This window comes from Balaenoptera borealis (genome assembly GCF_965194805.1).
Source record: "Balaenoptera borealis genome assembly, chromosome: X".
Lineage (NCBI taxonomy): Eukaryota > Metazoa > Chordata > Mammalia > Artiodactyla > Balaenopteridae > Balaenoptera > Balaenoptera borealis.
In genome coordinates this window covers 88,101,041-88,117,680 of record NC_138881.1, presented here as the reverse complement: position 1 = coordinate 88,117,680, position 16,640 = coordinate 88,101,041, and the positions used below count along the sequence as shown (strand labels likewise).

Genomic DNA, 16,640 nt, shown 5'->3' with positions numbered 1-16,640 from the left:
GGTTCTTCATGTGATTTATCGGGGGAGTGCTCTCAAGTGCAGGGGAGTGAAGGAAGCAGGATACGGCAGGGGGAAATAACTTAAGCCTACTGGAAACCAGCTTCAACCTGACCCCACAAGGAGTGCTGGGATAGGTTTTGCACCACAAAATTGGTCTACCTTGAGGTAGTCTGGCATTATATACTCTCATCATCAGTCATTGACTGCAGGTTGCAGGGGTGTGTGGGGAGTAGAAGTCTTGTAGAGTACTGAAGCTCTTATTCTGCAGAGTGCAATTATCCAGAAAAGGAAGCGGGTATAGTTAGCTGCTAACACCCACAGCTGCTGGGGGTGCGTCCATCTGCCTTGCAAAGGGGGCCTGAACTGGGCACCAGCAGTGTGTGTACACTACAGTATAGAAACACTGTCATATGTGTATTAGGACCCCAGATCAGCCCTTAAGAAACATAACTGAAAAATACCACAGAAAGCACTGCAGAACTTGAACACAAACTATGTATGACACTTTCTAAAATTATGTTATGAGAAAAACTGGGATGAGATGATGGGAACACATCTCCCTTTCTAACATTGGGTTTAGGAATATCCTCTCCCCTTACCTACTCTCTTTGCTAAGCAGTAGCAGCTGGTGGTGGCTTCTGTGATCAGGGTAAGATGCCCAGCAGTGAAAGAACAGGGTTGGTTGGGAGAATTTAAAGCAGATGAAGTCTCTGGAATGGGGATATGTGGTTTAGGGTGAAAGGAGCTGTAAGGGCAGGGTCTCTTGTTTGTGTCTGAGATCTGCACCCAACCTCTCTGCTTTGTTTATTTCTACTGGCCCTAGGGACACCCTTGTCTGCTTGTTTTCCCTCTGTCAACACTTTTGCTTTGCACCAGGCCTCTGGAACTGGACTTCTCTCAGCTTTACCCTTATGCTGACATTTTCTAATAGTTTGACACTAGAAATAATGGAGGAAATTAAGTTAAAAGCTTTCTCATGCTATCTCTCCTTCTTCTTTTTAAACTTAGCCACTTTTTAAAAAAAATTTTATTGGAGTATAGTTGACCCACAATGTTGTGCCAGCATGATGGCCTATATGGGAGAAGAATCTAAACTTAGCCACTTTACGTAGAAAACCAAGCCCAGACACGTGTGCTATTGTTGGGTGTTGTGAAGAAAAAAAGGCAAGTTGATTCTTCTGCAATTCAAGCCCAGAGGCTTTCCTGGGTGTGCAGGGTAATGAGTTCTGAAGTGCCATAAAGGAGTAAAGAAGGTCAGGGAGCTACAAAAGTGGTACAGGAGTGGAGACAAAGCAGTACTTGGTTTACCTTCAGCAAATTTGGGGACTTACCTTCTTCTCCTTCCCCAGTCCCTTTATCATCACCAGTCTTTCTCCTGAAAACAACCATTGTGGACGGCCTGAGAATAAGTTGGGAGGTGGGAGTGGGTAGGTGTGGAGCAAGCGTAACAAGACCCTGGGTACTGTAGGTTCTGAGGGAAAGGAGGGTATTCCTTTTTTGTTTTTATCTGGGAAAGAGGAGATTTCCCTGTGCTCTTGGGTTGAGGTAGAAATACCTTATTCTACCTGCTGCTAATGTGGAAATTACTACCACTTTGTCTGGAGTCAGAAGAGTATATTAAAGAGTCTCTTGGTGCTGTCTTAAAACAAGCAAAATCTTTTATAATATCCAAGTTTTAGAGACTGATGGGGTGAGTTGGGGGTCCTGCACCTTTTATCTCCGGTGGCCTTAGGCAGTATGGGCAGTAATGGGGCCTGTGTGGCACAATAGGGCACAATAATTGAGCTCACTCTGACTTGCTATTTTAGTCATCTTTGCTGTCAGCCTTCAAAGGAGAGACACTTGCTTTATTGCCTGCTGTCCCTTCTGTCTCTGAAGAGAACCTAGCCTTCCTGACCTGCATGGATATTGAGGCAACTCTTAGGGAAAAGAAGAGCACTCAGAAAGAATTTACGGCCGTTTTCTCAGTGATATTTGAGAAGGGCCAAGACATCTCTGAGTTTAAGTCTCGGCTCTATTTGTTATTAGCTCTGTGACCGTAGGCAAGTTATTGAGTTATCTGCTATCTCACTGGCCTGAATTTTCTCTTTTTTTAAAAAAGATATATGAACCCTTATGTTCTTTTTTTAAAAATTAATTTATTAATTTATTTATTTTTGGCTGTGTTGAGTCCTTGTTGCTGCACGTGGGCTTTCTTTAGCTGCAGCGAGCGGGGGCTACTCTTCATTGCAGTGCACAGGCTTCTCATTGCAGTGGCTTCTCTTGTTGTGGAGCATGGGCTCTAGGTGCACGGGCTTCAGTAATTGTGGCACACAGGCTCAGTAGTTGTGGCGCACGGGCTTACTTACTCCACAGCATGTGGGATCTTCCCGGACCAGGGCTCGAAACCGTGTCCCCTGCATTGGCAGGTGGATTCTTAACCACTGCGTCACCAGGAAAGCTCCTGGCCTGAATTTTCTTAGCTGCTTAGAGAAACAAAGAGGAGGAGAGAGAAGGATAGTACTTACAACTACCACCAATTATCATGAGGATTAAACAACAACAACAAAAATGGGTGTAAAACACTTAACATGGTACCTGGTCCACAGACGCTCAAACGTTAACCATGATTGTCGTTTATTATTTATCAGCGAGAAGGTCTTAGCTGAGAAGACATATCCATTAATGTCAATAATTATAATTTCTATTTCAATATACCGCTTAACTCTGTGCTAGGCAATGTTGTAGGTGCTGCTTGCATGTGACTTTTAAAATTCTCACTACAACCTACTATCATACCCATTCTACAGATGAGGAAGCCAAGGAATAGCGTGCTTAAATCCCTTGCCCAAGATTCCACGGTTGCATAGTGGTAGAATGGAGATTCAAACCCAGAAAGTCAGGTTTACAAAGCCTGTGCCCTTAACCATTGAGGTATGCAGTTAAATAATCAGACAAGAATCAAAAGGAGATGGGGAATGGAGGGTAGAAAAGGCACAGGTTCAAGGTGAACAGTTAGAAACAGGAAATTTAGAGTTTCGGTAGGTCCGGAAGCTTAAACGCATCATTATAAACCGTTCATGTTGTCAACTTAACAAGTTAAGCTCCTATTTAAAAACGAGGTAGTAAGCTTACAAGTCAACTTACAAGCAAGTTGAGAAAATCTTCGATAACTATAACTAAGGGACAGGCCCGGTCTTTTATGTATTTTACCAATTAGGTGTCCGGAATCTCACGAAGCAATCTGCGTGCCAGGGGGCGTCGATGGGCCAATGAACATGGACGTGAAGGGGTTAATACCGGAGTTTGGGGGTGGACCGAGCGGAGGCGAAGAGGACTGTGGGAGCTCCGTTGTACGTCGCCCCAGGGCGCCTGGGAAATATCCAGTGCGCGTCTCTATTATGACCAACCCTAAGTAAGGGCCATCGGCAGGCTGGATCTGGCCACTGCCGGCGCAGCTGCTCTCAGAGGCCGGAAGGCAGGGGCCGTCGGCCGCCACCGGGAGGGCGGACGAGGCGGAGGTTTGTAGCACTTGTTTTGGGCTGAAGGCGTAGGCATGTCCTGCCTCCAGCCGCGCTGGGACAGGGGAACGGAAGTGAGAGGGGGTGAGGAGAAGGGGGAACTGACAGAGTGACGGACCCGGCGGCGAAAATTGAGGGCGTGGGTGTCGGAAGGGGGCGTGTAACTGTGTTACGTAGGTGATGAGTTGTGTGAATCTTTTGGGAAGTATTTGGGGATGGGAGAGGTGGCGAATAGACGAATGGAGGGTAAAATCAGCAGGGTGAAAACGTGTTGTTGGCGGGACACCAGCACATATGAATCGTACCTATATGGGATGATTTTATTGGAGTGATTTTATTGGGCTCCTGGTTTCAGATTCTACTTTTGATGGGTTGACTCCCTTTAACAAATTACCAAGCACTTGCTCTGTGCTGGGTACTGTGCTAGAAGCTCTGTATGAGGAAAGGAATTAGCCTTTATCCTCGACACTTACAGCCTGTCAGTTACTATATGCATTTGGAGACAGGCAATTACAGTACAAGGAGATAGAGATACCCCAAGTGTTTCGATAACCTGCTGGGTGCCACAGACTCTCCTGAGGTTGCCATCTGGGATGATCTTTGATGTGGTGATTTGACATATATTTTAAAGATAAAATAAGCAGGGCAAAACTATGTGCAATTTTCTCCAAGCGTGTTCCCTCCCTGTTTAGCTCGGGTGCAGCTACCTGGAGGACTGAGTAGCACTTAAGGCCCAAACTCGTTTATTCCTGGTGAGAACATTTGTCCATCACAGTGGCACTTCCAGGACCCCTGCTGGAGAGTCACTCTTAACTTGAGATCAAGGCCTCCCCTTGCACGCATAGCCTGTAAGCTCTGGGTAGGACCAGAGTGCAGAACTCAAGGGCTCTCTGCCTTAACCATATGAAACACTTCTGTGCCAGCTCTTTGGTTTTCTAGCATACTCAGTTCATAGCAGGGAATTGTGAATTTACCTGGAATCCTAAGCAATCTTTTTAAAAGTTTGAATCATCAAACCTGCTGCTTTGTTTACCGGAGAAAAAACAGTATAGCAGACAGTCCAAGTCAATGGTTCTCAAACTTTCCTGTGCATCAGAATCAGCTGGGGGGCTTGTTAAAACATAGATTACTGGATTCCACCACAGAGTTGCTGATTCAGTTGGTCTGGGGTAGGCCCCCAAATTTACATTTTTAACAAGTTCCCAGGAGATGCTGATACTGCTGGTTCCGGGACCACACTTGGAGAAGTACTGGTCTAAACAGAACTGAGATGAGTAAACCAGAAAGGACATCTCTAGGGAAGACTGGGCACACTCCTAAAGGTTAGACAAGTCTGAAATAAGTCATGGTAGATATGAAATAAAACGGATGTGTTTTTGTTGTGCATTTGTATGTTTTGAATGGAAGAGCAAAGCTGAATCTTCCTGAACTAAACAAAGTAAGGTTTGCATCAGCTTTTTCTTCACTCATGGGGTTCAGAGTTGCTTAAATTGTTTAAAAAACAAAGTATTTATTTCCTTTTCAGATCCCTTTCTGAGTTATATTCAAGTAGCTAGTTATTTACAGAACTCACACCCCTGCTTGTGTCATCACCCCCCCAAAAATGAGGTGTTCTAACGTGGTAATAAATTATGTTTGAAGTTAAAAAATGAAAAGACAGTTGGGACAATCTAATGAACACAAAGATTTGTATAAGCAGCCAGAATTGAGATGGTGTGATAAGTAGTTTTATTTATTTTTTCACCCTCAGTGAAACCCCTTCCTCTTCAGAAGAAATAATCAGTTTATTCGCTGTAAAGCACAGAAGGGACCAGAATTCTCACTGTGCCAGAGATTAACTTGAAACCTTCCTTGAGGGATTGACCTAAACAGCCTACTGGATGGTGGCAGTCCCCAGTTCTACCTACCCTCCATACCCTCCCACGAGCCTGAAAAAGGCCAGGACAGATTTTTAGAAATGTCACTCATTCTAGACCTGTCAATGTTGGATCCCAAATTTCCCCACAGGCCAGTTACAAAACCAAACCAAACCCCAAAACCAAACATGCAGACACACATAAAACACAAAAAAAAGTCCAAATAAACTGGCCTGGGTCTATTGTGAGCCTTTTCAGGGGCCAGCAAGATGCTAGGATGACCAGTGCCCTGGATGTTTCAGAAATCTAAAGGGCTGTAATATCCACATTGCAAGGGAGTCAGCAGGACACTGTAGGGGAAGAAAAAGTTTTCCTTGACTCTCTTAGGGTCCCTGGCTGGGTCTGAAAATTAAACTGACAAAGACAGATTAACAAGAGAGAAGCATACAAATGTATTTAATGTAAGTTCTCCATGACACAGGAGCCGGCATAGGGAAATGAAGACCCAGAGAAACAGAGCTGAGTATTTTATGCTAGGTTTGACGAAGAATGGGAAGTCATGGAGAAATATGACAAATTAAGGAGTATGAGGGAAGTGTAGTAAACTGGGGGAGACTTAACAAGTCCTGTTTGTTAGGATTTTTCTCTGTATCCCTTTGTATTTGGAGATAAAGATTCTCCTTTCCTCTGGATATAGGGAGGGAACCTCTCACATGAGGGTTTTATGACCTGTCTCAGGGGAGAAGAGGGGCAAGAGGTCAAGTGTCCTTCTTGTTTCTGCCATTTACTCAAATTCCTTCAGCTTTAAAATATTCATTGTGCCACGGTGCCATATTTTGGGGTAGCGTGTTCTGAACCTTGTCGGCAGTCACACACACGACTCTTGAATATCAATTAAATTTCACTTATGGTTGGTGAGCCTTTCAGTTATACTTGTGCACTGACTCCTCCCCTCCTCACCAGTCCTCATCTCTGCCTAATTCGCACTTAGTCTTACAGACAGTATAATTTTCTATGAAATATGAGGAGATAAAAAGGAATAAAATAAACCTATTATTTTGAACTATGTATCACTGTGTCCTGAGTGATTCCTAAGCAGGAATGATTTAATTTTGTTGCTTGAACACTCAATAGCTTATGGACCCTGTGAGCAGACAGATGGATGCTGAAGAGAATTGGGGGCCATCTGTGTCAGAGCAGCAAACACATGATTACTCCAGAATTCAGATTCAGACAGGATTGTTTGCAGTCCAGACTTCTTGCTTGTTACAGCTGATTCCCTAAACAACTTTAAATCAGTATGTATCTGTCACCTGAAGTGGAGTGGGGTTTTAGGTCTGGCACTTAACCACAAGGCTATGGATGTCATTGTTTTGTTTGGAATGGTTTTTCTGAGGATGAGACTTCTTACATCAAGTGAGTGAGAACTATAAAGTAGAGGGGAGAAGGGTGATTATCATAATTAATATCACGTTTCTTTGCAAAATAAGATTAGAGAAAAATGAAGAACTCACTAGGAGGAAGAGGAGGCAGAAATATATTCTGGAATCTGGAATCTGCAACTGATGAGCCAGTTGCTGCGTGTATAACTTATTGCTTTTCCCACAATAGAGGCCTAAACACCCATGTGCCTGCAGCCAGGTTCCCCTTAGGTCCTGTGATCTGTTGCGGACAGGGTAGCTATTGCCGCTATTTATCATGATAACTTTTCTGCACTTGATAAGGTGATGAAGAAACCCTGATAACCTAATCTCATATAAATATGTATTTTTTTAAAACGATGGAAGCATTTTAATAGCCTCTGGAGATCCAAGGAATTCATATAATTGTCTTCCCAAACTGCATGTAAAAGAGCCAAATCCAAAGTCTTACTGAAAGCTGGAGTTCAGGAGGTCAGAAATGGCCTTGCCAGAAATGTGTTTTCTAATTTCAGGGTCCTTAGAGGAGTTCCAGTGCCCTGCAGCCAAAGTCCACCAGGAACATATCTATGGTTTAACAAGTCGGGTTGATTAGTTAGTGAGTTGAGGGAGAAGGCACACCACGGGGAACTGGTGAAACGTCTCAGAGGGTGTTAGAAAGGACTTATTACAGGATTTGGACTTGTGTTAGGTGATTTGGGGGAGGATTTAAAGAAGCGAGGCTTTGCTCTGGGTTGGATTCTGTTAGGAAGTAACAGACTGTACATAAGGGTAATTGCTTATTATTACCCCTATGTAATACATAGGGGTAATTCCATGATTGGGTATCTTAATGAATCTTATCTAGGAGGATAGACTAGAAGGAGGCTCATCGGTAAAGTAGCAGCTATTAGCCAGGATAGGAGGACGTCTGCTTATTTTGTGGTTTGGTCAAAGTGCATGTTTTGTCTCTTTTCAGACATGACTATGCAGTAGTCTTGCTTTTGTCACAGAGTGGCCTTGTCTGATGTTGATGGTCTGTGAAATTGGTTACGCTCATCAGGAGAACAACAAGGCCTAGCTGTGAGGGCCAGGACAGCTCCCATATGTCAGTGGCTGCTTTTCTTCTCAGAGTGATCAGTGCCAGGTCCAGCAGCCTGTAGGAGACCAAATTCCCTTTCTGCCAGGAGCCATATATAGCAGAGAAATGGTTAGATGTGTTGAACAGGAAAGATTGAGGGCTGGGTGTGGATGAAAGCATCTGGTTACCCTCTAACAGAACTTAGGAGCCTCAGTGAGAAATAGCAGTCTCCTGAGATTGTTTCCCTTTAAAAAAATCATAAGAGTATACTTAAGCAAGGTAAGTGGATGGGAGAATATAGCAGATTGTATTTTTCAAAGATGGCCAGAACAGTACCTCTCATCCCATGCTCTCTTCTATAATGTGACCTTGCCACCCTTCCATTGAGAAGTCGGGTTGACGTCCCCTCTGCTCTGAATCTAGGCAGACTTTGATTGTCTAAATCAATAGAATAGGGAGAGATGAGACTCTGTGACTTCTGAGGCTAGGCCATAAGAGGCAGTGTGGCTTGTGCTTTATCTGCAGGGACATTGACCTTTAGAGTCCTGAGCTGCCATGTAAGAAGTCTGACTACCCTGAGACTGCCATGCTTTGAGGAAGCCCAAGTTCATGGTGAGGCCACCTACAGGTCCTCTGGTCAGCAGTCCCAGCTGATAGCAAACATCAACCAGGAGACCTGTTAATGAAGACACCTCTAGATGATTAAAGCCCCCAGCTGTTGAGTCTTCCCAGCTGAGGCTCCAGACATCATGGAGTAGAAGCAAGACATCCCTGCTGTATCCTGAGTTCCTGAACAGAATCCGAGAACAAAATAAAATGATTGTTTTGCACCACTGAGTTTTGGATTGGTTTAGCACAAAGCAATAGTAACCCAAACAGAGGTAGAAATGTTGGTTAACACAAAAGAAATGGAGTGAAAGGAGCAAGGAAGGCAAGTAATTGTAAGAGGGAAAACGGGCTAGGGACAAAGCATTTCGCTTTGCTGTTGCTCCTGCTGCTGCTGAGCTCTTTGATTCCAGAGTGGACGGAAGAGGGAAGAATGGAAAGGGAGGTTATTCAGTACACTAAATGAAACTTCTGTAGATAATTGCACCTCCTTTTAAAATAAGATCTGGAACTATTCAGTTATTTCTTTAATTGAACATCTTGATTAACAGAAGTATGTGGGGTTTTTTTTTTCCATAAGGAAACAAGTAGTGACCCTAATTAACAGTATTTATTAACCAGAGGGTGAGGGACGATGCTCTCCTCTATATCATTGTATGAGGTTGGAGGAAATCACAGTGTTATTTCCAATGACATGTATAGAAGTTTTATTCTTTTAATCTGGCAGAATATGGTTCACTTTTAAAGCCTCCATATGTGTCTATATTTTACACACACGAATAGCTCTTGCTAGGTAAGTCATTCAATCTGTAAGTTAGAATAGAAGTCCTAGTGCTATTATTGGAATTGTGTAATCGGTGGGCACTCAGAAGATATTGGTTATAAATGTTGAGTACAACCACCAACTGACCTCATGGTTATGGGCCAAGTACAGAATGTCTCAGTCTCTTGTTTCCTTGTAAAAATTCATGTGAATTTGGTGTTTGGCTCTTTCAATGTGTTCCAGCCACACTGAACTCCCCCATTTGAACCTTGATCACCCCTCTCCTACTGCTGGTTCTGCTTATTCCCTCTACATTCTTCCTTGAAAAGTATTCCTGTCTGTTCACACATATCCTAATCTTTTCCAACGCTCAAGGCCCAAAGTCAGTGAGCGCCACTTGTTTGGAAACCTAGATCTCGTGTTCTCCTCTTCATAACCTTTCCTTGCTTCTCTTTTCTGCCACCTTCAGTTTGCATTATAGTTATCTGGGCATGTGTCTGGCCCTCCTACCAGTCTGTGAGCCCCTGGAAAACAGAATCTATATTAGATTGATTTGGGGGTGCCCCACAGCTCCAAGAGGGATGTTTTGTTCATCTTTAGGATCTGCAGAGAGGACACCTGAGCCTGGAGATGCTAATGAAGATCATATATCCAATCAGTGGCAGAGCTAGGGCCAGAACCCGGGTCTCCTAATTCACCGCTTGTTTTCCACTAGATGCAGGAGAAGAAGAGGAAGCAGGGGAGAGGAAAAGCAGGAGGAAGTAGTATGCTTCATGAGCGCAAACCTTTGGTATCTGTTTCATTCACTATTGCATTCCCCAGTGCCTAGAGCAGTGCCTGGCACATAGTAGGCACTCAGTAAATATTTACTGAAATAATAAGCAATTGGGGTAAATAGGCATTCATGTACAGGGATGATAACAACGACCTTAGGGGGCATGGGTATTGTTTACTTATCACAAGTTCTTATCTCATGCGTTGCTTTGATGCATGAAAGGAGAAACACAAAGCCAGAAAACCCCAGCTTTTCCTGCGCTTGTATTTTTCCACTGCTCTCTTGCACCACTTACCTTTCCCTGGTAGCAATTCTGAGGACTGTGAGACAGCTCCCACTGAACTCTTGCATTAATGTTCTGATAAAAGAAAAATATGATGTGCTGGGCACAAAATGTCATTTTATGTAAAAACCTTGGGAAAGTTAGTATTTCTTTAAAAGAAAAAAAAAAGCAGAGCTCATTACTAATGGCTGCCTTTTATTGGCCTTGCTGGGGGCATCACAGTGGGACAATATGGCTGGGGTCTAGGGTTGCCCAAGAGGTCCTGCTCTCTCAGTAGAGCTGACCCCAGGTCATGGAGGCCATAGGTGTGGCTGAAAAACAGGTAATAGGATGGATAAAACCATATACCTTTTAGCCCCTGTACTTACTGGCCTGTGGTCATCATCCTGATAACTCCTACCTCAAATCTCACTAAGGAAAATCCCATATACCCTCCCTTCCCAATCTGAATTCTTCCTCCTTTGGCATAGTGATCTTTTGTTTCCTTGCCTTTGCTTATTCTGTTCTGAGAAAGGTATCTTTTCCTTAGGTCTACTCCAATCTTTCTTCTTCCTGATTCCCACACCCAGGGCCAAAGTGATTTTGACTAAATTTATGTAGGAAAAGTATCTCCTTGTCTGTGGTACCTGAAGGTACAGTTTGTAAGATTTAAAATCTGGGGCAGTGGGAGTAGGAAATGCACTTTGGCCTCAGTCTAGTCCTAAGCCACATGGTTTATAAAAACCCCTCCATCTGAGGAGTTAAGGGAGCTTGCCCAGATGAAAAGCACAGCCTCCGGAGGAAGACTGCCTGTGTTGCAGTTTGGGCTCCACACCCCATAGGCTTTGATGACTCTGGGCAAGGTAGTAAACCTCTCTGTGCTGTAGTTTTCTTATCTGTAAAATAGAGAGTTGTTAGGGGGATTTGCAGAGTTAATATAGGTGAAGCACTTAGGATGGTGCCTGGCAAAGAGTAAGTGCTGTTTATTTTATTCTTTTTTTGTATTAGAGTATAGTCGATTTACAATGTTGTGTTAGTTTCAGGTGTACAGAAAAGTGATTCAGTTATACATACACATATATCCATTCTTTTTCAGGTTCTTTTCCCATATAGGTTATTACAGAATATTGAGTAGAGCTCCCTGTGCTATACAGTAGGTCCTTGTTGATTATGTATTTTATATATAGTAGTGTGTATATGTTAATCCCAAACTCCTAATATATCCCTCCCCCACCTTTCCCCTTTGGTAACCATAAGTTTGTTTTCGAAGTCTGTGAGTCTGTTTCTGTTTTGTTTTGGATTGTTTGTTTGTTTGGTTGGTTTTGGCTGTGCAGCGCGGCATGCAGGATCTTAATTCCCCAACCAGGGATTGAACCTGTGCCCCCTGCAGTGGAAGCACGGAGTCCTAACCACTGGACCACCAGGGAATTCCCTGTTTCTGTTTTGTAAATAAGTTCATTTGTATCATTTTTTTTTTAGATTCCACATATAAGTGATATCATATGATATTTGTCTTTCTCTGTCTGACTTCACTTAGTATGATAATGTCTAGATTCATCCATGTTTAAACAGTAAGTGCTGTTTAAATGTTAGGTGTCATATCTGTCATTATTATTATTATTAAAATTATTAAAACAGACCCTTGTGTGTATGTGCCATCAGAAGCCTAAGGGGAGACGTGAGTGGCACCCCACATACGTAATAAATAGGTTTTAGAGAAGCCAAACATGCTGAACAGACCCAAAGAATTAAGGAACTATATCTAAGAAAGTGTTTTCAGGAGTTTTATTTTGGTTGTTTTAATCTTGTACTAAAAACAAATCTCAATTACAAGCCATCGCTTGTGCTTTTGGAATCATGTCTAAGACACAACTGCCTAATCTAAGATTGGGAAGATTGACACCTATTTTTTCCTCTAGTTTTATATTTTAATCTCTTACATTTAGGTCTTTGATCAATTTTGAGTTACTTTTTGCATATAACGTGAAGTAGGAGTCCAACTTCATTCTTTTGCCTGTTAATATCTAGTTGTACCAGCACCATCTGTTGAAAAGACTATTCTTTCTTATTGAATGATTTTGGCACCCTTGTTGAAAATAAAGGTCTGAGTTTATTGCTGGACTCTCAATTCTATTCCACTGATCTGTATGTTAATCCTCCGCCAGTGCCAGTCTTAATTACTATAGCTTTGGGGTAATTTTTGAAAGCATGAACTCTGAGTCCTATTACTTTCTTCTTCCTTTTTTTTTCAAGATTGTTTTGGCTGTTCTGGACCCTTTGAATTTTCATGTGATTTTAGGATCATCTCATCCATTTCTGCAAGACAGCAAGGAGTTTGATAGGGATTGCATTGAATCTGTAGAACAATTTATGGAGTATTGCCATATTAACAATATTAAGTCTTCTGATCCATGGGCACGGGATTGTTTGTATTTATTTAAACAATTGTTTTGTAGTTTTCAGTATACAAGTCTTGCACTTCTTTTGTTAAATTAGTTCCTAAGTAATTTTTATGCTATTATAAACGGAATTGTTTTATTAATTTCCTGTTTGGAGTGTTCATCGCTACGGTATATAAATGTATTGGATTTTTGTATGTTGACCTGCAACCTTGCTGATTTTATTAATTATAATAGGACTTTTGTGAATCCTTTGGATTTTATATGTAAAAGATCATGCCACCTACAAATACTTCTTCCTTTCCAACATGGATGCTTTTTATATCTTTTTCTCCCTTCATTGCCCTGGCTAGAACTTCCAGCACAATGTGGAATAGAAGTGGCAAGAATGGAAATCCTTGTCTTGTTTCTGGTCTTATGATCTGTCTAGGTGTGAATTCCTTTGAGTTTATCTTGGAATTTGTTGAGCTTCACAGATGTATAGATTAATGTTTTTCATCAAATTTGGAGAATTTCAGGCATATTTTCTTCAAATATACTTTCTGTCCCTTTCTCTTTCTCCTCTCCTTCTGGGGCTCATTATGTGTATGTTGGTATGCTCATAGGTCTCTGAAGCTCTGTGCATTTTTCTTCATTCTTTTTTCTTTCTGTTCCTCAGTCTGGCCAATCTCAATTGACTTGTCTTCAATTTTGATGATTCTTTTTTCTGCCAGCTCAAGTCTGCTGTTGAGCCCCTCCAGTGAATATTTTATTTATTGTACTTTTCAACTCCAGAATTTCTGTTTGGCTCTTTTTAATAATTTCTGTCTCTTTATTGATATTCTCTGTATGGTGAAACATCCTTATCATACTTTAAATCTCTGTACATGGTTTGATTTAATTAGTTCTTTCAACATACTTATAATAGGTTATATGAAGCCTTTGTCTAGTAAGTCTAATGTCTCAGCTTCCTCAGGGACAGTTTCTATTGACTGATTTTTTTCCTGTATTTGGGCCTTCCTTCCTTCCTTCCTTCCTCCCTCCCTCCCTCCCTTTCTCTCTCTCTTTCTTCTTTCTTTCTTTCTTTCTTTCGTGTGTCTCATATTTTTTGTTTAAAAGTGGACATTTTGAATACTGTGGCAACTCTGGAAATCACATTCACACTGCAAGGGTTTGTTGTTGTTGCTGTTTTTTGTTGTTGCTATTTGTTTAGTGTCTTTCTTGGACTAATTCTGTAAAGTCTGTATTTCCTGTTGTGTGTAGCCACTGAAGTCTTGCCCAGTTATATCACTGTGGCTTAGTTGTCAGCTAATAATTGGTCAGAGGTTTTCTAAAGTGTCTTGAACCAATAACCCTCCCACTTTTTGCAGAAAGGCTCTGCGTGTATTGTGGTACACTGTCAGTGCTCTGGTAAGCGGTTCACAATTATGCCTTAGCCTTCACTTCCTGTTTTCACAGACTCTCAAGGTTAGCCAGAGGTGAGACATGGGAGCCTTCTAATGTCTTTCCTGGGCATGTGCACAGCCCTTAATGTGTGTGTACTTTTAGATCCTCAGGAATGTACTGTAGCTTTTCAAAGACCTTTTTGGACATCTCATTCTCCAGATCTTCCTTTTAAGTTTTTTGGTCAGTCTTTTGTTTTTCCCAAGAGGTATCATGGCCTAGGCAGCTGTGATGTTAAACAATTGCCACTGATAATGTTTGGCAAAGGCCCTGTAAATAGGGCTTTTCCCACTATCTCATGCCCTGCTGAATCATGTCAAATAACTACAAGCCATGGGAAAGAGGCTTTTTCAGGGAGCTGACAGATCAAATAGTCATAGTGCTCTGAGGATGGGAGTTTTTGAGGAGCTCCAGGCTATTCTGCCCCCACCAGTGACTGTTAGGCAGCTGGCTTTCATGGCCTTTTACCATGGGTGTGAGGCTGCTGGTTTTCAAGGCTACCACTGAACAGGAGAGAGGGGGTTGAAATAGGGCAAGTTAAAAGGCCCCAAAGATCAGTGTTCTTAGCAAGACTCAGTAGTTTTCTTGAATAAATGCTCCTCAGATTGTCTGCAAACTTTTGAATCATTTCCAGTTCTGAAAAAGTTGATTTTAACACTTTTTGCCAGTGTTCTCATTGCTGTTTTGCAAGAGTGGATCTTCAGAGGTTCCTACTGTGCCATTCTGAAAGCTCCTACTCATAGATTTTTATTCTGTTTAGGGTACAATCAGATCTCCATCTAAAATAACAACCTTGTGTGGCTATTTGGCTCAGAACTTCTTAGCAGTGGGCAGGATTTGGACTAACAATGAAAATGCTGAAGATGGCCTCTTCCTGTGTCTTCAGGACTCTAAAAGACTGTCCTGGACTGAGGCTGGGCTATGATCATGAGTAGGACAGTGGGTGAAAACTATGGGCAGCCAGTGAGATAATGTTGTTTTTTCCCCAACTAGGTTGTTTCTTTCTGTGCTCATAGGCATCTGAAAACCTGGAGATATGTTTGAGCCAAACTTCTCCAGAGATGGGCCAATTCCCCTTTACTGTTCACCGTATTCCCCAGAAAGTTTATTGGACTTGGACCTTTCCTTGAGAAGGAATTTGGGAGAGAATGATATTAAAAAGGGGGAAACAAACACTTACTGAATGAACCAATGAGTAGTGGGCTGGAGAGATCAGGGAAGGCTTCCTGCAGGAGGCACGGGTTTGATCTGATCCTGCAAGAATGGGTGCATGTTGGTTAGCTGAAGGAAATGTGTGGTGAGTAGGAAAGCAGTTAAATTTAATGCAACTGACTGAGATATCTGTAATTAATTCCCCTCACTGAGCCACTGTAAGAATATATCCCAGGCTTATCCCTGGGAGAAAGCCAGAGACTAGGCAATGATCAAAAAAATGGGGGAGGCAGTATATCATAATGGTCAAGAATTCAGGTTCTGATGTCAGACTGCCTAAGTTCAAATCCCAGACTTTCTGCTTATATGCTTATTAGCTGTATGATCCTGGGCAATTTAACCTCTCTGACCCTATTTATCTGTGAAATAGGGGTACCTTCCTGCCTCACAGATTTGGTGAGAAGATTAAATGGGATAATGCATCAATAGTGCAAAATACAATGCCTTGCACAGAGTAAGTGCTCACCAAAAGGCATCCATATATTTTTTTCTTCCAGTTTTGAGATATAATTGACATACACCGCTGTATAAGTTTAAGGCATACAGTATAATGATTTGATTTACGTATATCATGAAGTGATTATCACAATAAGTTTAGTGAACATCCGTCATCTCATATAGGTACAGAATTAAAGAAATAGAAAAAACAGTTTTCTTTGTGATGAGAAGGCTTAGGATTTACTCTATTAACAACTTTCATATATAACATACAGCAGTGTTAATTGTATTTATCATGTTGTACATTATATCCCTAAGGCAGCCAGATTTTTAATCTGAGTCCAGCCACGAATCCAGATACCAAATGCGCAAAGCTGGAAACCATGTCGGTATGGTCAGAATTGAAATTGTTTTTGAATGCTTCCTGCAATTGCTTTGTTTATTTCTGTTCAGTTCACCTTTAGAATTTGGTAGCATATTATTGAAAATGCCAGCGTGTTTCCATATGTTAGGAAGAATTGTATGGAGTGTTTTCTGTTTATGTTTGAGAGACAGAACATTAAACAGGGCACTGCAATAGAGGCAGGGATCCCACAGAGAGAACCCCCAGGGCCTAGGTGAGATTCAGAGGGATGGAATCAAGTCCTTGATCAGCTTAACCTCCTGGGAGTAGATTCTACTACCTGAGCTTTTCTCTCCTTGGGTTTCAGAGGTCCAAGGTTTTTATTTATTCGCTCATCAAACAGGCACTGGGGAGGGTAGAGGCGCAGTGGTATTTTTTTAAACTAGAGCAGGGGCTCTGAACCCAGGTCAGGCTTGAATCTGAGCCCTAACATTTCCTAGCTCTGTGACCTTGGGCAATTTGCCTAACCTTTCTGTGTCTCTGCAGGATAATATCTGTCTCACAGAATTACTGTAAGCGTTAAATG

General features: G+C 42.0%; 1 protein-coding gene and 1 long non-coding RNA gene across 10 annotated transcripts in view; one reads left to right on the top strand and one right to left on the bottom strand.

Moving 5' to 3' along the window:
* Nucleotides 1-2,141: 2,141 nt before the first annotated feature.
* On the bottom strand, nucleotides 2,142-3,264 carry LOC309620791. The gene is made up of 3 exons (XR_014239623.1): nucleotides 3,127-3,264; nucleotides 2,578-2,644; nucleotides 2,142-2,462 (listed from the first exon to the last, which is right to left on the bottom strand). It is a non-coding gene; the product is annotated as an uncharacterized lncRNA (long non-coding RNA).
* A 106-nt stretch (nucleotides 3,265-3,370) lies between these two features.
* The window catches only part of SLC25A53 (solute carrier family 25 member 53), a 44,016-nt gene continuing 30,746 nt past the window's right edge, over nucleotides 3,371-16,640 (top strand). For 8 of the 9 annotated variants that reach the window (XR_014239579.1, XR_014239580.1, XR_014239581.1 and 5 more), the window contains exon 1: nucleotides 3,371-3,500. The gene's annotated coding sequence lies outside the window, so the exon portion shown is untranslated. Of the gene's footprint in view, nucleotides 3,501-8,359; nucleotides 11,882-16,640 lie in introns of those variants that run through there. The other variant, XR_014239586.1, reaches the window with a different exon arrangement.